Here is a 25127-nt window from a genome sequence, read left to right on the forward strand (position 1 = left end):
TCATTGGGATGAAGTGGGTGAGAGATCAGATCTAGGTCCAGAGATAGTTCAACAGACTGCAGACGCGGTGGTCAAGATTCGTGAGAGAATGAAGACTGCCCAAAGTCGTCAAAAGAGTTATGCCGATAAGAGGAGGAGAGACCTCGAATTTGTCGTTGGTGATCACGTATTCGTCAAAATAGCACCTATGAAAGGTGTTATGAGGTTCGGAAAAAGAGACAAAGAGTCCGAGGTTCATTGGGCCGTTTGAGATTCTTGACAGAGTTGGGACACTAGCCTATCGTGTAGCCCTTCCGCCGAATCTGGCCGGGGTACACAATGTGTTCCATGTCTCGATGCTAAGGAAATATTTGGCTAATCCTTCGCACATTCTGAGTTATGAGCCTTTGCAGCTTGCTCCAGATTTGTCTTATGAGGAAAGACCGACTCAAATCCTCGACAGACAGGAGCGCAGACTCCGGAACAAAGTGACTAAGCTAGTCAAAGTTCAGTGGCTGAATCAATCAGTGGAAGAGGCCACTTGGGAGTCAGAGGCAGATATGAGACTTCGCTACCCGGAATTGTTCGGTAAGACTTAATTTCGAGGACGAAATTTATATAAGTGGGGGAGGAACTGTAGAGCCCAATTTCGTACACGTAAAACCCTTGCATTTTTTGTAAATTATTAAAGCATTTAATTAATTTTAAAGGAGTTTTAGCCATGCATGAGTTATTTAAATGCATTATCTTTAAATTAATTATGTTGCGTGATGCACGTTAAGATGTCTTTCGAGTTTCGTGTTTCAGGCGTTTATTCGAAGCGGGATTGAGGAAAAGACCCGGTGACGATTTTGGCAATTTAAAACGGGGTACTTTATTTTAAGTTGAGTTTGGGGGATTTTAATTAAATTTTTAAGTTTTAGTATTCTAAGCCTAATGTAATTATTTAGAAATTTTAAGAGTTTGAAACTTTTAAAATTTAGTATTTTGTGTGTTGTTTTAATTGAGAAGTTTATTTTAAATTAGTATTTTTATGAGAGGTTAGTAGTTTGAATCCTAAATTAATTATTTTTGCGAGTTTATGATTTTAGAACTTTTAAAGTCTAGTATGGTGTGTGTTATATTTTAACTAAAGAGTTTTATTTAAAAAGGTAGAGGAGAGTTAGTATTTATTTAGTAGATAATTATTTTAATTAAGCAAAAGTTAGTCTTTTAATTTAATTAAAACACACGCTACACACACACAAACACACTTTTACACACAGTAATACACGCCTAAACACACACACACACAAGTTTCATTCTATTTTTTATTATTTGGAAAAAAAGAAAGCTAGGGTTCTTCACTAGCATAGCAGCCGCCCCCTTCCCTGTATTTCATAGCAAGATTTCGTTCAGTTTATCGCAAGAAATCGGTGCCTCGTTCGTCCCGGATCATCCTTCGCTCCTTTCTCGCTTCGGTGACGCCGTTCGGTAACGTTTAAGATTCAAAAGGCACGTATAATCTGTTCTTGATGCATTGATCATGTCATATTATGCGTGCGTTGTTATTTTTGCGAAAAATCATGTGTATGATGCGTAAAAGTTTGAGCAACTACGTTGGGATCACTTTTGAAACACTTTTCAGATCTGAGATTTTCGATTTTTCTGTTCGTATCAAAACTGCGACTTTGACGAAAAATTGTGTTCTTGAAGTTTCTTTGTTGCAGGCTGCGTTGGGGATCGACAGGTGATCGTTGCTGCGTCTAGGTTTGATTATTATGATGATAGGATGTCAATTGATGCGTCGCCTAGTGTCGATAGGAAATCACATGCACTAGAAGTCGTAGGTAACGAAGTGGTGTCAATTGCTATGTTTTGAATTGGATGCGTCGCCTAGTCCCAAGCCCTTTAGCGACAAAATAGAATTGCGGACTCCTGAAGAAATAGAATTGCTCATCGGCAAGGCAACAATCCAGGTAAGAATCGGCTATACATTTTTTATTTTGTTTTTTTATAGCTTCTCTGTGCGTGATTTGTGGTTTCTTGATTGTTTGTTGTTGAGTTGTTGATTGACTATTACTTGTTTATTAGTTTAATAATTATTTTATTCTTGTTTAGGATTATAATTGAACTATTTCAAAATGGAACATTAATCTTGTTTTGACATTACCTGTGTTTACTGTCACTACCGAGCGGGCTTTTTCAGCAATGAAGCATGTGAAGACGGCACTTCGCAATAAAATGGAGGATGACTTTCTTGCCGATTGTTTGACACTCTATATTGAACGAGATTTACCTAAACATATTGATGTAAATTCTCTTATTGATGAATTTTATGTTTTAAAATCTCGTAGAGCACAATTTCGTTGAACGATATAATGTAAATTTTTTTTAATAATATATAACTTATCATATTGAGTTCAAGCCCCCCTCCCCCCCCCAACTTCTATTCCTGGATCCGTCCCTGGTCCTAAGTATCGATTGAAATTGAGAGTAAGTATGTTTTCTACGTTAAGTTATGCAAGTTAAGTATGTGCAGCGACGACCCCAGTCGAAGTCCAACGAATCCCTCAACGCCAAGTAAGTATGTATGACGTGCAAGAAAATATTTTAAGTTTTGAGGTATGCTAAATGTCTTGTGACCAAATTATGTTAGGATTGGAAAGCGTTAAATTATGAACGGGGACCAATCTGCCCGTTAAATTATGAACGGGTTAGATCGTGGTTGGAAAGCGTTAAATTATGAACGGGGACCAATCAGCCCGTTAAATTATGAACGGGGATCTTATGTATGCGGCAGTGGATACGTCCCTGTCAGCCCAGTACTGTGGTATAGTCTGATCAGGCTCATTTATGTTACGGGTCACACGCTAATAATAGTATTAACAGCATATACATGTATGCCGTGGATAATCTTGAACTTTCAACGGCTTGCATCTTTGCAGCATGTAATGTGCGCTGCGGAAAAAGAATTTGAGCGCTGCGAAAAACCATTTTTGTTGTAGTGAAGACATTGAAAAAAAACAGACAAAATAGCTGCGGTTTAAATTAAACAGTCGCCGATTTATATTTTAGCGACGGGTGTTTCTTCAACCGTCGCTAAAATTCGATATTAAATTCATTAAACTTATCGGTTCATCTTTTTACTTCAGTATCAAATGTTTTCATTATTTTTTACTTCATCAAAATTGATATGCCAAAGTAAAATATAAAAAAAAAATACAGTGAAGCCCGTGTTTTTAAACATCCGAAGTAAAATAAATTATTTTACTTCGCTTGTGTTATTACTGAAGTTATTGGTAATGTATTACTTCGTAATTTATTATTGCCGAAGTAACGCCTGGCAAAGTAAAATCCGATTTTTGTACTAGTGATCTATTCAAAATCAAGCAACACGTAATAAATGCAACCAAGGTCCTCTTATGGATTCGTCAGAGTTATACGTCTTTTGCACGTTATAAATATCTAACGATGTGATTTCTCCTTTCCTAATTTCAATCCCCTCTCTCGAGTGTTAGATCTTAATTATTTGATCAATCGAATTATGGCCAGTAATCCAAAAACATTAATCACAAGAAATCACAAATAAACACGACGAATTAATTCATGAAAATTCAAAATGTCACTAACATAGGTTCAACCAAGACTACATCAATCTCTAGAATATAAAATTAGTTCATACTCAAATTTAAATCAATACAAAACATGTTTGTAATCATTAAAAACGTAAAAGTAAGAAACCGAATTAAGAACGTGTTGGCGAGAGATGAAAGCACGTCTCCGTGTCTGGATTCAACGTCTTCTATCTCCGTTCTTCGCGTCCCGTGCTCCGTGCTCTGACTTTTCTCTCCTCCTTCGAGTGATAAGACGGCCGTCTGTAAGATATTTCGGAACCCCTTTTAAAATCAACGCCGAACCCTTTTATTTCTGGACATCGCGCTGCGCGCATATGTGCGACACAGACTCGCGCATATGCGCGGGTCTCCTGTGCGTTGCCGTCTTCTTGCGCGCGCATATGCGCGCCATGAGCAGCGCATATGCGCCGTGCTCTCTGCCAGTTGCGCGCATGTGCGCGGGGATAAGTCGCGCATGTGCGCGGGGCTTACTGCCCTCGGTGCTTGCTTGGTCACATTTCTTCTCCTGAGCACCATTTTAGTTCATTTTCACGCTCGTTCAGTGGCCTTACCTGGCTACCTGCAATCACACCAAAAATAACACGAAACGCATAATTCTGCCCAAAAAGACTAACAATCTGTATGAATTATAAAGATAATTTAAGTGCACAAAATGCACTTATCAAATCCCCCCAAACTTAAACTTTTGCTAGTTTCGAGCAAATAAAAACTAAAAATAAATAAAACATTAACTAGACTAGACTAAACACATCCTAAAGAAAATAACTAAATGAACAAGAATTGTGGAATAAAAGGATAACCACTAGCCTCAAAGATTACAGTTTTCATGATTTTGAATCAAACACATGACACATTACTCAAAGTTCACGTGCGTGTGTGTTCTGCTATTCTCGTTTACCCACTCCAAATGCCAAGATAAGTTCATAGCTGTTCATCTCATGAGATGCGCACATGTACACAATCAAATTATGTGTCTATCGACGGCATTTTTCAAGTGTCCGTAGGCATAACTTTGACAACTCTTCTCCACTAGTATATTGGGTACGTGTGACTCGGTTAATAGGTCTTTTAAGCTTATAACGTTAGGCTATGGCTAATGGCTTCAAATAAAGGTAGGGAGTCAAAAGTGAGAGAAAACAAACCAATTTATTTTTCAACACGCGTCTCCTTCCTTTTGTTTCACTTCCACTTGCCTTGTCACAACATTTTCACCATTTTGTCCTCCTTTTCACATCACATGTCATACTCTTTCCCTCTTTATTCAACTTTTTTTTCTATATAGACATTTCTTTCTTTCTTTTCATCTTTTCATGATATTCTTATATGCACACAAGGGAGAAGAACTTTTGTAGTGATACACATGTTCGTTTTCTCTCAGTTCTCGGTAGGTACTAGTGTATATGCTCAAAAGTTGGTAGTTGACGTAGGAGTTTAGAATTGATACGAATGGGGACTTTTGTGTGCCTTGGCACACTCCATTCGATTTTCATTAAGCTCAAACATGGGACACTAGGGTGTATATGATGTTATGGGTAGGCTTGAAAGGCTCAAACGTTCCAAAAATTGCCTAAATCATCCCTAAGTCACACAATACCCGTATCTCGCCTCGAAAAGTGCCAAACCAAGTTCTAGACTACTTTCAATTTACGAATCAACAAACACAGATAGATCATGTTTTCGGGTATTCAACCAGAAAGAATTCCACATCTCATTCTCATTTAGGCTCAAAGGGCTAACAATTGACAAATTTTTCAAGGAAAAACAGGCCCAACATAAATCAAAGACTGCCTGAATCATTTTTGTGTTAGTTAACATGTGACTCAACAACAAGTAATCAGCATGCAGGTTTTGGAGTCCATTCATTTATTTCAAATCACAACCACATGAACACTCTCTCGACATCGGGTGTATCAACAATCATAGAAATCGTGAATTAATGTGTAAACGGTTAAGTAAAGATAGCATGCATTCAGATTCGTAATCAAGGAACAACATGAATTTCGGGTCAACTCTCATCATTGTTTGGTTATTACCTTAATTCCACAATTATAAAAAAAACAATTAACGACTACGAAAATAAAAATAAAGAATGAATTAAATTTTTTTTAAACATAAAAAAAATAGCATCAAAGCAAATAACATCAAAGCAACAAATCAACTCAGATCAAATTCAGCTCAGATCAATAATCAAATCACCCCCCCAAACTTAAAATATGCATTGTCCTCAATGTATAAACAAGAAAGAAATGGGACATGCATACCTCACACGACGAGCGTCAGTGCTCGCCGTCATCATCATAGACATCCTCATCCATGTGCTGGGGTGGGGCCTGCGGAGGAGGTCCTGGATACTGTGGTGGTGGTCCTGGATACTGCGGTGGCCATGCAGGCGGCTGGGGAAACATGGGATCTTCTGGACCTATGGGCAGGAACCGCTGAGCAAGCACGGAGGTTAAATCCATCATGAATCTCATAAAATGGTCCGTGCGGTACTGAAGTGAATCTAGCACATGGCGCTGCTCGACTAGTAACTGCCTCTGATCCTGCATCTCAGTCTCTAGTCGTCTCAATCTGTCTCCCTTGCGCTGTCGGGCTCCCTCAGGTGGTGGTGGTTGTGGTGGATGTAGAGCCCAATTTCGTACACGTAAAACCCTTGCATTTTTTGTAAATTATTAAAGCATTTAATTAATTTTAAATGAGTTTTAGCCATGCATGATTTATTTAAATGCATTATCTTTAAATTAATTATGTTGCGTGATGCACGTTAAGATGTCTTTCGAGTTTCGTGTTTCAGGCGTTTATTCGAAGCGGGATTGAGGAAAAGACCCGGTGACGATTTTGGCAATTTAAAACGGGGTACTTTATTTTAAGTTGAGTTTGGGGGATTTTAATTAAATTTTTAAGTTTTAGTATTCTAAGCCTAAGGTAATTATTTAGAAATTTTAAGAGTTTAAAACTTTTAAAATTTAGTATTTTGTGTGTTATTTTAATTGAGAAGTTTATTTAAATTAGTATTTTTATGAGAGGTTAGTAGTTTGAATCCTAAATTAATTATTTTTGCGAGTTTATGATTTTAGAACTTTTAAAGTCTAGTATGGTGTGTGTTATATTTTAACTAAAGAGTTTTATTTAAAAAGGTAGAGGAGAGTTAGTGTTTATTTAGTAGATAATTATTTTAATTAAGCAAAAAGTTAGTCTTTTAATTTAATTAAAACACACGCTACACACACACAAACACACTTTTACACACAGTATTACACGCCTAAACACACACACACAAGTTTCATTCTAGTTTTTATTATTTGGAAAAAAAGAAAGCTAGGGTTCTTCACTAGCATAGCAGCCGTCCCCTTCCCTGTATTTCCAAGCAAGATTTCATTCAGTTTATCGCAAGAAATCGGTGCCTCGTTCGTCCCGGATCGTCCTTCGCTCCTTTCTCGCTTCGGTGACGCCGTTCGGTAACGTTTAAGATTCAAAAGGCACATATAATCTGTTCTTGATGCATCGATCATGTCATATTATGCGTGCGTTGTTATTTTTGCGAAAAATCATGTGTATGATGCGTAAAAGTTTGAGCAACTACGTTGGGATCACTTTTGAAACACTTTTCAGATCTGAGATTTTCGATTTTTCTGTTCGTATCAAAACTGCGACTTTGACGAAAAATTGTGTTCTTGAAGTTTCTTTGTTGCAGGCTGCGTTGGGGATCGACAGGTGATCGTTGCTGCATCTAGGTTTGATTATTATGATGATAGGATGTCAATTGATGCGTCGCCTATTGTCGATAGGCAATCAAACGCACTAGAAGTCGTAGGTAATGAAGTGGTGTCAATTGCTATGTTTTGAATTGGATGTGTCGTAGGGGAACATCGTTGCCTTGGGTGGTTGTACGTTTATGGTTTGATGTTAGGGCATGATAGGATGGGTCTCGGGGTGTCGTTTCATAGTCCGTGCATCCGAGTCTAGAAAGTTGAGCAAAGCATGTACAAAATTTTCGTAGCTTCGTTGTCCCGCAGGTGCACGGACCCGAGCACGGACTCCGGCACGGGGTCCGTGTCTTTGCTTTTCTCTTGGTGTGCCATTACAGAGTCTACACGGACCTCCACCCGACCCTGACACGGGGTCCGTGCCTTTGATTCTTTTCGGAGCCTTTTTCCAGAGTCTACACGGACCTCCACCCGGACCCTGGCACGGGGTCCGTGTCCACCCTCCTTTCCGAACCCTTTTACCCTAGTCTAAACGGACCCCTACACGAATGTAGGCACGGGGTCCGTGTCCTTCACATTTTGGGAAAAATATTATAACACGTTTGAGGTTTGATGTTGTGGTTTAGTGCAAGGATTATCCAGGGTCGTGTTATGGGGAAACGTTAGAATGTCCTAAGTATCGATTGAACTTGAGAGTAAGTATGATTTCTACGTTAAGTTATGCAAGTTAAGTATGTGCAGCGACGACCCCAGTCGAAGTCCAACGAATCCCTCAACGCCAAGTAAGTATGTATGACGTGCAAGAAAATATTTTAAGTTTTGAGGTATGCTAAATGTCTTGTGACCAAATTATGTTAGGATTGGAAAGCGTTAAATTATGAACGGGGACCAATCCGCCCGTTAAATTATGAACGGGTTAGATCGTGGTTGGAAAACGTTAAATTATGAACGGGGACCAATCAGCCCGTTAAATTATGAACGGGGATCTTATGTATGCGGCAGTGGATACGTCCTTGTCAGCTCAGTACTGTGGTATAGTCTGATCAGGCTCATTTATGTTACGGGTCACTTGCTTTGAAACATCCTCTATGCAAAATGATGAAGTTATGTATGTTCAAGTATGCAGTATGTTTATGAAAGTTTATGTTGATGGCATGTATAGCTATGTACGTACGTATGTTTAAGTTTATTATGCAAGCTCAAGTTTCAAGTTATGTATGTCCTATTTTTAAGTTGCATGCTATTTTATTATGTAGTACTCGTTATCCCAGTTTATACGTGTTGAGTCTTTAGACTCACTAGAATTGATCGATGCAGGTGACTATGTGGAGGAGACAGGAGGTGATGACCAAGGGGCAGGCTTGGGCTGAGTGACAGGCTAGACCCGAGGACTGCAAAGTTTACGTTTTATGCAAAGTTTAAAAATACTCTAAGTTTTTAAGCATCTGGATACGAAATATTTTGAGACAATTCTTTTAACAAAATTTTATTGGTGACGGATGATTGTGAGATTATTTTATGAATGTTGACTGACGACCGTATGAATGTTTACAATTAAGAAAATTTTAAATTTCCGCAAATTTTAAGTACGAAAAGTACGGTTCGTTACAGTGGAAGCGGTGCCTGTGGCAGGTCCTCGTCATCTGAATCAACGGGAGGCATATAGGGAGCAACGATGAGAGCCTTCGGCTTAAGCACTTGCTCATCAGGCGACCAAGAGAAGCCGGCCTGTCTGCATAGTTCGGTAACAATGTGAGGGCATGGAAGGGCGACCGGGGCTAACCCTATGCCGGCTCTCATGATCGATCCATATATTATTCTTCCCAAGTTAACAGATTTGCCCATCAAAATAGCAAAGACAAGCGCAACTTTGTCTTTGGTTACATCGTGGTAATGTGAGGATGGGAGAACCCGAGCCAACACGAACGATGTCCACGCACTGGCATTAGGGTTCATCTCGGATTTCTTCAGCGAGAATGGACCACTCGCACTCATTTTCCATACGGCTCCTGCTTGACACAAAGTCCGAATGACCTCTGAATAATCAACCCCATCGTCTAAGAATGCATTGTACTCGTCTTCTTCGAGGCTTGGCATCTGATATATCATATTTATCGTCTGAGAATCAAACGATACCAATTTACCGCGCACCAGTACCTTTGACTCATCATGCCGTATCCGCAGATTGGCATAGAATTCTCGCACGACAGAAATCACAGCGTCTAGAGGCGGTTGAGAAAATTCAACTCACTGTCTTCTTTCCAGTTCACGGTTAATAAAACCACGTAACCTTCTTTTTTGGTGCCATCAGCGCAATAATCAATTATCACAATCACACAATCAAACCCAACCAAACTTAACAATTGAAAACCCAAAAATCCGGTGAGCACACCCCAACCTACTTCGCAATTTTAATCACACAAAATCACTGAATCCGGTTAACAATACAATATACGCCCCAAGCACACACCGATTTAGAACAAATCGAAGTATCCACGTTACAATAATAGAAGTTCCCCAAAAAATTGAACACCAATTCTAACAAGTCCCAAAGTTTGAACAAAATCTGGATAAAACCCCTTACTTGAACAAAAGATGACCGGAATTAGGAGTGTGCTGGAATTTCACGGCGGCGATTGGCGGCGGCGGCGATTTTCGAAGGAGGGGCGGCAGCGGCGGCGTGCGAGCAAGGCAGGGGTTCAGTGCTTTTGGTGAGGAGGAGTGGCCTTGTTGTTTTTCTGAGAATAGATCGCGATCCCCAAATTTTTTTTTCTTTAACTGAGTCACGCGCATATGCGCGTTCATAAGTGGCGCATATGCGCCGATGTCTCTGCCATAGTGGCGCATGTGCGCGACTGAAGTGGCGCATATGCGCCAAACCTTCTGCCATAGGAGCGCATGTGCGCGCAAATAAGTCGCGCTTATGCGCCGAGTCCACTGCCTAGAGCACGCATGTGCGCGAAAATAAGTCGCGCATGTGCGTGGAACATCCTGTCCAAAAATTTCGACTTTTCTTCCTTCTTTTTTTTAAATACCTGCAAAAAATAACAGAATGCAAATTAATACTTGAATCGAGAAAATTAAAATTAAACTAAGGAATCGAAATAAAATAAAATAACTAAAATAAATGCAAAAATAAATAAATGTGGGTTGCCTCCCACACAGCGCTTGGTTTAACGTCATCAGCCCGACTGTCACCAATCCTGTTCATGGTGGGTTGTATGATTTCTTGGATGCCCTTACTACTACCATTTGACCTTCAACTTCCATGGTCATCTTTCTTCGTTTCACGTCAATGATGGCTCCAACAGCAGCCAATAATGGTCGTCCTAGAATAACGTGAACGTCCTGACTATTCTCCATATCGAGTACCAAGAATTCTGCTAGAACTTTCAATTTGTCAATCTTCAGTTCAACATCATCCACAATACCCAATGGCACCTGCACCGATTTATCTGCCAGCTGCACGTTTAATTCGGTGGATCTCAACTTGCTCAATCCAAGTTTCTCGTAGAGAGATCTTGGCATTATAATTATACTGGCCCCTGAGTCACAGATAGCTTTTTCTACTAAATGACCCTTTATTTCACATGGTACAATAAATTCACCGGGATCTAGCAACTTCTGAGGAACATTCCTTCGTGTTCCTTTGGTAAATTCACCTTCCACCTGATATGCAAACTCAATATTAGTGTTTAGGTTCTTGAGATCTTCAAGACCTTTTTTCTTTTGAAATTCATCTTGTAATTGTAGAAATCTTTGGGGGTAGGGAAGTAAAGAAATATCAATGCATTGATTTAAATCATACCTCTCAGATTTCTTATCTCGGACTCTTTTGGTTGGACATAGCTTTTCATCCCGAACATGTGTGAGTTCAACCTCCTTCTCTTCTCTGCCTACCACGCAAGTCTCTTCATGATGTATAAAAATGGCATTAACCTCTCTCAGATTTGGGTCGGCAGTCTTTTAAACTGCGCCTGACGGTTGAGACGTGAGTTGATTCGTTATGCCCCACTTGCAATTCAAGGATTTTCAAAGTAGCACCAATACTCGCCATATGTGTCTCAAGGTTGTCAAGTCTAGACTCAGTTCTAGACATCCTCTTACCAGATTCAGTCACAAATGTACCAACCAGATCTTCAAAAGATGGCTTTCCTTCCCTTTTCTGTGTATTGAACCCCGGTGGAGGATTCAACACGTTCTTGTTGTTCGCATAAGAGAAATTCTCGTGATTCCTCAAACCTGGATGATAAGTATTAGGGGGAGGATTACCTCGATAACCTCCAAAGCCACGGTTGTTGATGTACTGAGCTTCCTCCACAACTGGATCTTCCTCAGCAGTCACCAATGCTACCTCAGACCTAGATTGGCCTGGCTTGTTCATCGCTGCAATCTGTGCGGTTAATGCCGAAACCTGTGCAGTAAGTGATGTGATCGGGTCTACAACATACACTCCAGCAGGTTTCCTTGATCCAGATCTCTCACTCGTCCACTCATAACTGTTAATGGTCATCTGTTCAAGCAATTCAAAGGCCTCATCAGGTGTTTTAGGAAAAATAGTACCTCCGGCGGCTGCATCCACATTCCTTCTGGTTGGCCCATCTAAACCATTGTAAAATAACTCAATCTGCACCCAATCTGCATAGCCATGATTCGGGCACTTCCTGAGTAATTCCTTGTATCGCTCCCAAGCCTCATATAACACTTCAAGCTCTCTCTGCCTGAAATTGGTAATCTCTATTTTCAACTGAGCAGATTTGGCAGGAGGAAAATACTTTGACATGAATTTCGTAACTAAATCTGCCCAAGTAGTAATACTTCCCAGCGGTAGAGATTGGAGCCAGCTCCTAGCGTGATCCCTGAGAGAAAACGGAAACAGGAGCAATCGAATAATTTCGTCAGAAACACCATTAATTTTTACCGTGTTCGTGATCTCCAAAAAAGTTCTGAGGTGAAGATGGGATCTGCTGTGGCTGCTCCTCCAAATTGGTTCTGTTGAACCATGTTAATGAGTGCGGGCTTTAGCTCGAAATTATTGGCAGCAATGGTTCCGCGAGCTATTCCAGAGTAGTGAGCGTTAATGACTGGGCGGAAATGTTCCCGGATAGGCACCTCTCTAGGGAGTTCATTTTGATGATCTCTGTTTTCAGATATTGCTTTAATTTCGTCTCTCCTTGCTTTCTTTAATCTCCTGGCAGTTCTTTCGATCTCCGGATCAAAAATCAGCAAGTCGGGATTTTGATATTTTTGCATGCACTGCAAAACAAAAAGATTATAGATTAACGAAATAAAACAAATAAAATAAAATACAGTCTAAATTAAAATCAGTACTACTTAGTAATGATATCAATATGCAGTTAAATAGTTTACTCCCCGGCAACGGCGCCAAAAACTTGTTGCGTGTTTTCACTACCGCAAGTATACGGTGTCAAGTTTTAGTACTGGTTTGAGTGCAGATATCGATCCCACGAAGAGTAAATATTTAAAATTGTATATTAAGTAACATAATTGACATAGCTCAACTTTATTTAGACTAATCAAATAGTTGGTTTAAAATCAAGTCAAACAAAATAACAATTCCTGTAATTCTAGCACGCAGTAGAAAATTCACTGAGAAAATAAATCTAGAGATATGATTTCGTCTGGCTTCCCCTATGCTAAATCAAAATTAACTAACATGTTATTAAATTGCATCGTATTTACTAACCAAGAACTCGCAATTTGTTTTCTATTCCCTCTGTCGAGTGATAAATAGAACTGTATTACCTATTACCGATTTTAATATATCTATTCAATATCAAGCAACACGTAATAAATGCAACCAAGGTCCTCTTATGGATTCGTCAGAGTTATACGTCTTTTGCACGTTATAAATATCTAACGATGTGATTTCTCCTGTCCTAATTTCAATCCCCTCTCTCGAGTGTTAGATCTTAATTATTTGATCAATCGAATTATGGCCAATAGTCCAAAAGCATTAATCACAAGAAATCACAAATAAACACGACGAATTAATTCATGAAAATTCAAAACGTCACTAACATAGGTTCAACCAAGACTACATCAATCTCTAGAATATAAAATTAGTTCATACTCGAATTTAAATCAATACAAAACTTGTTTGTATTAATTAAAAACGTAAAAGTAAGAAACCGAATTAAGAACGTGTTGGCGAGAGATGAAAGCGCGTCTCCGTGTCTGGATTCAACGTCTTCTATCTCCGTTCTTCGCGTCCCGTGCTCCGTGCTCTGACTTTTCTCTCCTCCTTCGAGTGATAAGACGGCCGTCTGTAAGATATTTCGGAACCCCTTTTAAAATCAACGCCGAACCCTTTTATTTCTGGACATCGCGCTGCGCGCATATGCGCGACACAGACTCGCGCATATGCGCGGGTCTCCTGTGCGTTGCCGTCTTCTTGCGCGTGCATATGCACGCCATGAGCAGCGCATATGCGCCGTGCTCTCTGCCAGTTGCGCGCATGTGCGCTGGGATAAGTCGCGCATGTGCGCGGGGCTTACTGCCCTCGGTGCTTGCTTGGTCACATTTCTTCTCCTGAGCACCATTTTAGTTCATTTTCACGCTCGTTCAGTGGCCTTACCTGGCTACCTGCAATCACACCAAAAACAACACGAAACGCATAATTCTGCCCAAAATGACTAACAATCTGTATGAATTATAAAGATAATTTAAGTGCACAAAATGCACTTATCAGCTTGCATGATTTATTTATTTTTACCTAATTTTATATATTATATAATATGATCATTGAGCCCTTGATTTTGTGAGTCAAATCAAATATCAATTTCTAAGGTTAATGGAGTGATATTAATAATTTTATTGAGATTTATAAAAACTATTTATATAATTATCTCGAATTCATTTATATAATTATCATATTATATAATATATAAAAATAAATAAAAATCATTTAAAAAAAGAAATAAATAAAAATATTTATTTGATTTTAATTTCTACCTACTAGCATATATTTATAAAAATCATTTATAAAATTGAGGGTAATTAAGTCATATGTAGTATATTTTATCATTAAATTAAAATTATCACACCTAATAGAAGGGACATTTTATCCTTCTAAAAAATTATTTATCAAGCGCTCGTGATATTATCATGAGCTTTTAAAAAGGTATCAAACATGAGCTAAGGAGGATTATTTAGTAATCTCTCCCTTATCCTATGTACCAAACTATGCCTAAGAATGCTTGATATCTTGATTAAGACTTGCTGTGAATATTCTTGGTAACTTTTAAAATTTAATTTATTTTACAATAATTAATTTATACTTATTTTATGATGCAAATCACCCTCAATAATCATGCAAATTATGGCATCTTATTCCTTCACATGTATGTAGTACACTTCGCGAAACACGGAAGATATATTATATAGAGTACATCTTTTGTGAGACGGTCTTACGGATTTTTTTCGTGAGACGTGTCAATAATGTTCATGTTTACAATAAAAAAGAAATACTTTTGGCATGGAAATTACTTTTTTTCATGGATAACTTAAATAAGAGATCTGTATCACAAAATTGACTCGTGAGACGGTTTCATGAGAGTTTTTGTGTATTATATAAATATATATACATATATAATTAAAATCAATTAAGTTTATATAATTAAAATGCATATATTTCACATAATTTTTTAAAACCCATCGAAATTCTAGATAAAAATTACACGTTGAATTCGATAATCAACCATTAATTAAAAAAAACGACTTTTTTCATTGCAAAACACAAAATATTTACTCGTTTATTAAGGACAATAGAAATGCCAAATTATTTATGTTAACATTAAAAGACATATGATAATTCAATTCTCATAATGCCACAAGATTAGTAAATGATTGCCACGATAAGAGCTTGAGCAATTTCGGAAGCAACCATATTCTTTATATAGTGAAAAAGAACAATCACTTAAAATGGCAAGATCATATATATAAATATATGTATGTATGTATATATTGACATATATTATGGATAATTTTCTCACTAAAAATGTGACCTGAATTTTTTCACAAAATTATAGTACTAAGTTGTTTCTTGTAAATATTCTTATATTTACTTTAAATAAGAAAAGATTTGGAAGAACACAAAAACTCCGGTGAGACCGTCTCACGAAACAATTTTGTGAGACCGAACTCTTAGCGATCCATGAAAAATATCATTTTTTATGTACAAAGTAATATTTTTCATTTGAAAAGTATAATTTTTTGTTAGTTAAGTTATGAAAATGAATGTGTCTAATGTGAGACCGTCTAACGGATCTTAATCTGTGAGATGAGTCAATCCTATCCATATTCACAATAAAAATTAATACTCTTAACATAAAAAGTAATATTTTTTCATGGATGACCCAAATAAGATATCCGTATCACAAATACGAGTCATGAGACCGTCTCACATAAGTTTTTGCCTATGAATATATCCACGAGGCCGTTGTATAGGAGAACTACTATGGGGAAGAAAATGTCAAAAAAACTAAAGATAACAATTATCAACATGCCAACTTTATATATTCATTGGTTGTCCACGTTTTTTGTGAAGAATCGAACTGAAAAATCAAGCGGGGTTCCTTTGAGGAAAGGTGTAGTCGAGCTTCTATAGGACAAATAACCAAAAGCGATAAAGAAAAAAAGGAAAGAAAACTTGAGCAATTTAAACTATTATTCATGGATACGTCAAAAAAAAAGGTGAAAAAAAGGAAATAGATAAGGAATTTTCCGGATATTATAAAATTGCCCATTTTTTTCTGGAAAAAAATCAATAATTGTAATATTTTCTAATTAAAATATCTAAACATTTTCAAGACAGTGATTACTCCAATTGTTTAATTAAGTTAGTTGCTTAAGTTTAATTAGCAGCTAATAATTAGTGGAAAATAACAGGAAAAAGGTGTAAATCATGCAATTCCAGTACATTTAAATCGAACACATAGTTTATTTATTTCACAATTTCCATAAGAAAACAAAAAAGATTTTAAATATTTGAAAAACGTAATTTTATCTATAGTATATACATTTTTTTTAAAAAAAAGAGACAGATGATCCAAATATTATTGATTATAGCGAAAGGCGAGATAATATTATAAACGTAGTATTGTTTGTAAAAAGTTTTATCCATAAAGTAGATACACAACCTAATTAATGTTATTATAGAGTCCATTTCACAAATCTTTTTCATGTATCTTTGTCATAGTGTGAACAAATAAATTGAATTTAAAGGTTAATTATTGGATCTAGATCATGTGGGAAAAAAAATATATTCACAAATACAAATGATTACATTAAAATTGAAGAAAAAATAATCATTTATGTTATGAATATTAAGTTGTTTCACATCGATTGAATATAGTTCATGAGAGTTGCATATATGAACTTGGATAATCCTCCCCATTGAGCTAGCTTTTAGGTTTTAGTTAGGTCTAAGTCCCAACATGGTATCAAAGACAAACCTATCATTATGTGTTGGACTGTCCATAGTTGATTCACATGTTAATGTCTGAACGCTCCAGTTGTTCATTCCTGGACATGAGATGATGTATTAAGATGTATCACATCGGTTGAATATAATTCCTAAGAGTTTCATATATGGACTTGGACAATCCTCTCATTTGAACTAGCTTTCGGTTTGAGTTAACAATGAATAGATAGGCGCATGTGAAAAGGTGTTCAAGATTGAAAAACAATTGAACCTATCCATCAGTTAAATAAATATTTTCAAACAATTATATACGAAAGGCAATAGTGTTCATGCGCATCTCCATTTTCTTCGAAACATCGAAAGGTGAAGCCAAGCAACTTTTCTCTTGTTGCTTGAATGGAACTGCGGATTATGTTACGCACGTGTGTGATATGTATAATATGAGAAAACAATAATTTTATTGTTTATAATTAATAGTGATAGATTAAAAATAACTATAATAGTGAAATACCCCTTTATCGTAATCATAATCGTTTATTAAAAAAAATTATGTGAGAGGGCTTCAAAGGTTAATTTTTTTGAGATAAATATTCTATTTATTACTCATAAAAAAATATTATTTTTTATAGAAAAAAATAATTTTTTTTATTATAAATAAAAGGAATATGTTTATTCCTTATTTATTTTTTTTTGTTAAATTGATAATGTCAATTTAAGATTTTGCATTTCTAGATTAAAAGATCTTGTTTGATTTATCTCTAGATATTATGAGAGTAGTTTTAATATGATTTTATCTCTAAAATATTTTATCCATATTTAAATGAGTTTTATATCTAATGAAAATCTTGTTTCCATATTTTCTAGGACTCTTTTATGAAATGGTTTCTTGGTCAAGTATTGGATATAAATATGGAGCGCCTTACAGCCGTGGACGTGTGCTTTTCGTGGCTTTTGAGATGTTTGGACATCAAACTTTTGCAGAGAAAGCATAGAAGATAATTTTCATGTTGAAGAATTTAAGTAATTGATTCACGATTATGCTGTGTTACTGATTGGTGTTGAAGACACGTGAAGAAAACACTGACGCAGGGTGTTGATCGAAGAGTGTTCTTTTATTTATTTTAAACAACTTCGGTTTATGCATATAGTCTTTAGTTTAGTTTATTTTGATGTATTTTAATTCCTTGGAGTGTCAAGGAATTTGGTTTTAATTTGTTATTTTCACCGGTATTGTTTTGTGTAAACGATTTATATATTTTTCTAATGAATTTTTGTCATGAGGCGTTGTACAAATATATAAATACATGTACATAGTTCAAACATGTCCTTTATTTATTAAAATTATATGAGTGTGTTTATAATTAACTTCCGCTTCATGTTGTGCACTCGTGTTGACAACACTGTGTCACAACACTAAAATCTGATAAACACAAATATATTTATTTCATGTACGTTTATGATCAACAATGTCTTTCAGTAAATATGAACATGGTTGATCCGTCTCACGGATCCATGAGAACGTCTCACAAGAAACTTACTATTCTCTCGTTTATAAAACAGAAAGTTCCAAATGTCCATCAATGCAACAGTTGTTAATTTCTCAGTTAAAAGCGCAAAAATTTTCTGAGTAGAGTCTAACACTCTCCTAAAGATTACACGAATTAAAATAGAATTAACGAGGAGTTGTGATCCATTAACACAAAATCATTGAACCAAACAGACCAAATTTTGTGCGCGAAGGCAGTTGTGGCGGTGTTGCGTGACACGCCTCGATGTCGAGAGCATTGGGGGTTGATTAGATGCCCATTTGGTTTCCTGCATGTTCTCCACTTATCCATGCTCATTTCTAAAAGGTTTTCTTTTTCTTTTTTCTTTCCCCGTCAGATAAAATTCCTTCGTTTTCTAGGAAATTATTCGATAAGTTGTGTAGGTGTTGCAAGATGGAAATTAAGTTAAATTTTGTGTTTGTGATGTTATCGGTTAATTCACGGTCTTAGTTCACTTATTTAGATTTTGTTTTCTATTTTTGTGTTTTCACCAGAACGCTGATGTGACGTGTCAAAATAATGATTTGACACAAAAAAAATTGCTGATGTGGAGCTGAATATTGTTAACATTTTTGATGTCATCTCAAAATACTCTGGTAAAAAACGACTAAAATTGTCCAAAAAAAATGTTATTCAATGGACTAAGACTAGTGATGAGAAAAATATTGAAATCTTCGGCATATCGAAAATACCAAAAATACTGATATTTTCGGTATACTGAAACTGTCAGTATGATATTGATATGAAATTTTGAAAATTTCGGTATTTCGAATATATCGAAGCAATGTTTATAAATTTTAAAAGTACAATATTTTTAAGTAATGAAATTATAAATAAAATAAGAAAACGATTGTCTGATAGAAGCAATCTATATTTTCAATCATGTTCTTCTACTTGAATACAGTTTTGTATAATGTTTTGTAACCATATTGCAATGTTTTTTTTTCAACAATCAACTTTTTTGTTGTTGTTGTGTACTATATAATACATGTATCGTTTCGATATCTAAGTATACCATAAATATTCGATATAATTAGCATACTACTTGTACCGGTATATCGAAAAATTCGATACAGTATCAGTATATTTTTTTCTTTACCTAAATTTTCGATATACTATACCGAGCAACCTCTAACTAAGACCATGAATTGACCTCAACACGACCAAAACGTGCAATTTACATAACCGACAATCTAGTTTTTCTTGATAAAGATGTATCATGTAGCTTTGTATTAATTAGTTCGAAAGTAAACCTCTTTATTTCTTAAAAACAAACATTGTATATGTTATTTACTGCCATAAAATTTCAATTAACTCTTCGGAAAAATCAAAGGGGTTTTCGTTAAAACTTGAAGATGCTCGACAAAATTAAAGGCGATTTCTTGGTCACCATTTAGGCCAACCACTACAAGAAAAATGATTTTCCGCAGCACGTCATCAACAGCGTGCATTAAAAGCACGCTGCGAATAGTACTTTTAGCGACGTGCACCCATATGTGCGCTGTTAATATTGGACAACTGACAGAAATAACGGCGTGCATTAAAAGCACGCTGCCGATAGTAATATCCGCAGCACGCATTTATGTGTGCCGTTAATAAATTATATAAACGACAGCGTGCACACATATGCGGTCTTATATGCAGTCTTATCTGTTCCACGCTTTAAGGAGACCATGGTTTCATTTTATCAAAGACAAAAATTAGTGATTTCTCGTATAAGAAATCGTGTTTTGTTTCTGGCTTTTGCTCGATTTTTTTTTGGCTGCCAATCGAGTAAAAATTAGTGAAAAAGCATACAAAACGTCCAAATCCCATAAGGAAAAACTATTCCAATATGAATGTATAATTTTGGAACATGCATATATAAAACGTGATTGATGATGGATTTGTGATAGATAAACCTCTCAAGTAATTTTGGATTTGAGATTGGTTAGGGAAAATATATTTTTTCCCAGTAATTTGTCCATTTTTTTATTATGATCCACTAACTTTTAAGTTTTTGGTCTTAATACAATAACTTCTGAATTTTGGTTAATCTACTACCGAAATGTTTGATTTTCGTTTAAACAAGCGGAGTAAATGATGTTGAAAACACATTTTGGTGTATTGATCATTGAATGATTATGGTGGAATGCATAAAACTTTTAAAATCTGTTCGATTTGTTCAATTTTTATTTTAAAAAAATTAAGTAACTTTTCTTCGAAATCAAGAAATTCATTAATTTTTGGCAACTTTAGCTTTAGTACTGTCTAATCAGCGTTTTCCAATAAAAATATGAGTATTCCGGTGGAAAAAATACCAAAATAGTCAAAAATTCAGAATTTATGGTATCAAAACTAAAATAGAAAATTTAGTGGTCTTGAGTGTTATGAAATGAATGTAGAAGTAGCTTAAGGTCTAGAAATTCGAACGACATAACCTGATTGTATGCGAATCTAGGGTTTTATTTAAAATGCTTATTTAATTATTTTTAAATGCATGAATACATGAATATGTGTTTTATTTATGAATTACTAGATTGTATTTATTTAGGCTTTTGACAATATTTCATGCTCGAACGAGGAACGTAGACCGGTGTGTAAGGAAGAATATTTTCTTAAATGATTATTTTAGTTATTTAATATATATGATATAATTGATATGAAAATTTCGAAAATGGGCCCTTTGCAGTATTCTGACACGTGGAACCGTATTTTTAACCGGTAGACGATTTTTAGCCAAACAGATGACTTTTGAGGGTCTGATTAATATTTTTGGAAACGAATTTAAACGAAATATTTAACGAGGATGTTATTGGGCTTGGAGAGCCTATATATTTTAATATATATTGAGCCTAGATTCCTAATTATCCACATTAATTTTAATTTTGGCCCATTATGCACTTGTTTTTATCAAACCCTACCCTCCCAAAACCCTAATAACCTCACTCACATATTTCTGCCGCCCCACACTCTCCCGTCCAGCAGCTCTCAAAAAGTCCAACAGCCACCTTGCTAGGTTTCCTGAAGAAAATCTCATAAGAACTTTTCCCCGTCCCTTTGGTGCCGTTTTACATGATTGTGCCAAGCTTTTCAAGCGTAAATACGCAAAGACAAGCCCAATTCCCTTATTTTCGCATTGATCACATCATGATATGTGCTTTGTAATGTATTTGCATGATATATTGTGGTTATAGTGTTACACATCGGTTTTACTTGGATTCTACATGAAAATACACATTTTTATTGTCACGCTTCTCACGTTTCTTGGCTTATGTTGAAGGGCTGCCATGACTCGAGGTTTAGGAGTGATCAGATGGTAGATATGTAGGAACGTATGTGTTGTTCTTGAGGTCGATGCAAGTTTGAGGGAGAACCGATCGATTCTCGTGTTTGTGGCTCGGTTTTGGAGAGTTGGGGTAGCTTGCGTGTATTCAAGGGCATGGGGTTGAAGATCATGGCTATGGGCAGTGCAGAAAGGTTTGGTTGGGGTCTAGGAAGGGTTGGTTCGAGCCTAGTCCGAGCCAGGTGAGCGTAGGATGGCTTGGCTTCGAAGTGGAAAATTGGGGTTTTTGCCCGCAAGATTAGTGCTGCAGCGCTGTCTTTTCAGCGCCGCAGCGCTCGAGCTTCAGCTTTTGTAGCGCCGCAGCGCTACTCAGCCAGCACCTAGGCGCTGGTCCTGCACATGAGAGTATTTGATTTTGATGAGCATAGTTCATTTGGGTGTTGATATGGCATTGTGTTCAAGGTTGTTGACGGTTTAATTAGGTCATACAGGGTTTTGTTAGGAGCTTTTGAATTATGGTTTAAGTTTGGTTAAGTTCGGACTAAAACAGGGACTCCGGTTTAAGTTTTAAGAGAGTTATAGAAGTTATGGTTTGAGCTCGAGTTTACGTCCAAGAAATGGTTACAATTATGTTTGTAAGGCGTTCGGTAAGTGTGATTGGGAACATGTCATTTTTGCAGTTGAGCATGTTAGTAGTTTTAGTAGTGTCCTGACAACTATTCATGCATTTTAAAATGTATAGGTGGATATTGAACATGGATTTTTACGTTAATGTTAGAAACAAGTTGCATGCTTGATTTTAAGAAAATGTACGTGTATGCATGAGTTTTACAAGTGATGAATATGATGACATGTTTTTGAAGGAAGTGAGTTGGTTGTAACTAACACGACACGAACACGAACATGAACATATAAGGCCAAGGCTCAGTGGATGGATAAACTGTCTGTAACGTACCGTACTTTTACTACTCAAAATTTGCGGAAGAATTAAATTTTTTCTTAAATAAACGTGAACATTCAAAATTTACTAAATTAAATAAACTGTACGCCTCACAAGTTGTCGCAACAACAGATTTGAAAGTTAAAGTTTGACAAAAGTGTTCAATATTTTCATAACGCTTAAAACATGGCGGTCCTCGGGTTTAGCCTCCCACTCAGTCCAAGCCTGCTCCTCGATCCCCACCTTTTGTCTCCTCATAAACATCATCACCTGCATCGATCAAGTCTAGTGAGTCTAAAGACTTAACACGTATAAACTGGAAGTAACGAGTAGTACATAATAAAATCACATGCAACTTTAAAATAGGACATACATACTGAAAACTTGAACTTGCATAATAAAACTGAACATACGTACATACATACTTAGACGTGCCATCAACATATACTTTTCTTAAACGTGCTTGCATACATGAACATACTTGAACATACATAACTTCATCATTTTGCGTAGAGGATGTTTTAAAGCAAGTGACCCATAACATAATTCGCCTGATCAGACTAAATCACAGTACTGGGATGACAAGGACGTATCCACTGCCACATACATGAGATCTCCGTTCATAATTTAACGGGCTGATTGGTCCACGTTCATAATTTAACGCTTTTCAATCACGATCTAAACCCGTTCATAATTTAACGGGCGGATTGGTCCCCGTTCATAATTTAACGCTTTCCAATCCTAAACATAATTTGGTCACAAGATATTTAGCATACCTCAAAAACTTAAAATATTTTCTTGCACGTCAACATACTTACTTGGCGTTGAGGGATTCGTTGGACTTCGATTGGGGCCGTTGCTGCACATAATAACATGAATTTAAATATTTAACTTGCATGTATTAAATGTAGGTACTCGAGCTCACAACCAAAGTGAATAAGTAGCTTATGACATTCTAGTTCGCTCCGGACTTGACCTCGTTTAATCATTGTCACGCCCCGGGACGGGGGTTGGTTGACATCGGCGTTGCTCTCAAATTTACATTCGAAAACAACAAGCCTCAGAAGTACGAAATTCAGAAACCAGTCTTTTATTCATAAATACTGAATATTTCAATGTCTGATACAAACTCGAATAATTAATGTTTTACAGCGGAAATGTAAAATAAACCAGACAGCACAATGTCTTACAGACGCAGCGGAAAACAACATAAATAAAACTGAGAATTAACAATCTTCTTCACCAGCCCCAGAACTGAATCTGATCCTCTTCTTCTAGCCTTTCTTCATCGTTCTTATCTGAGATGTTTTGGTGGGTGAGTGATATGGTTGTCACTCAGTAAGCGGGGGCGGGAATAACTCCCAGTTTTCGAAATCATTTTCATACAGAACAGTAATACGAAAATATACAGAAATTCTTATTTTCATAACAGAAATCAATGTTCAGTGTTCAGAAATCAGTAATCGGTATTCAGTAGTCGGAAATCAGAAGTTTATCAAATAAGCACTGAGCACATTCGTGAATTTCATGGCTAAACTGATATCAGTCTTCTATATGTTCTCTCCTCTAAGGGGTGAGGCCAGTAATCAGTAATCAGTAATGTTCAGAATATATATTCCTACCATTAGTTCACTAAGTTTCAGTGCTTCGAAATCAGATAACAGGATTCAAGAACATACTTTGCTTTAAATCAGAAATCCTCAAACGGTTTTCAAGATATTTATACATAAGCCCACTTACAGTAATTTGCTGGAGAGTTTCGGTTGAATTCTGGAAATAGGCTTGCTCTCGCTACTGCTTTCTACTGCCCGAAAATAAGCACTCTCTTAGCTCGAAGTTTCAAGTGATACTCTCAAGATTTGTGTAACCCAATTCAGAGGTTTGAGAGTGTCATTTATAGGCAAATATTCTGACTGTTAGCTTCCCCTTTTAATGGCCATAATCTGCCATTAACCACCTTTATTCCGTGATAAATGCTTCAGTTACAAGTCTAAGATGAATCAGTAACTGTCTGCTGGAATTCGCTCTTCTGCTGCTGGATTTTGTCTGCTGGATTCGGTCTGCTGGATTTTGTCTGCTGGAAAATGTCATCTTCTGAAATATGAGTTGCTGCTGGAATCGTTGGCTTCTGCTGAATTTGGCCAGCTGCTGCTACTGCTGGAATTTCAGGTTCTCACAATCATCGTACTAAGTCATGATATAGAACCCCAAAACAAATCCTATATTTTTATATAAATAACTTTTATCCATCGTACTAAACCATGATATAGAACCCTGAAGCAAATCCAAAAAAATTAAATAATTTTTTTTTAAAGAGGGGGTACACGGACCCCGTGTAGGTGTCCGTGTACGGGTCCGGTTAGGCTCTGGAATTTCGTATTTTTGAAGGAAAACGGACACGGACTCCGTGTAGGGGTCCGGGTAGGCACTGGACTTGCAAACTCACGAAAATTCACTAACTTATTCATTCACTCTTTCAATCCAAGCCTAAGGACCATGAACAAACACCTCAAGACTCATCCTAGGATGTTATTACATTGATTCAAACTCATAAAAACACCCCGAATGTTCCCAAACATCGACAAGTTACTTCAATTCAACAATAACCCGTAATTCGGCATCGTTTA

At 36.6% G+C, this 25127-nt stretch overlaps 1 non-coding gene across 1 annotated transcript; it reads left to right on the plus strand.

The window, feature by feature from the left end:
- Positions 1-11946: 11946 nt before the first annotated feature.
- LOC140828753 (small nucleolar RNA R71) lies at positions 11947-12053 on the plus strand. Its single transcript, XR_012117319.1, has one exon. It is a non-coding gene; the product is annotated as a small nucleolar RNA R71 (small nucleolar RNA).
- Positions 12054-25127: the final 13074 nt, after the last annotated feature.

This window comes from Primulina eburnea, chromosome 3 (genome assembly GCF_022965805.1).
Source record: "Primulina eburnea isolate SZY01 chromosome 3, ASM2296580v1, whole genome shotgun sequence".
NCBI lineage: Eukaryota > Viridiplantae > Streptophyta > Magnoliopsida > Lamiales > Gesneriaceae > Primulina > Primulina eburnea.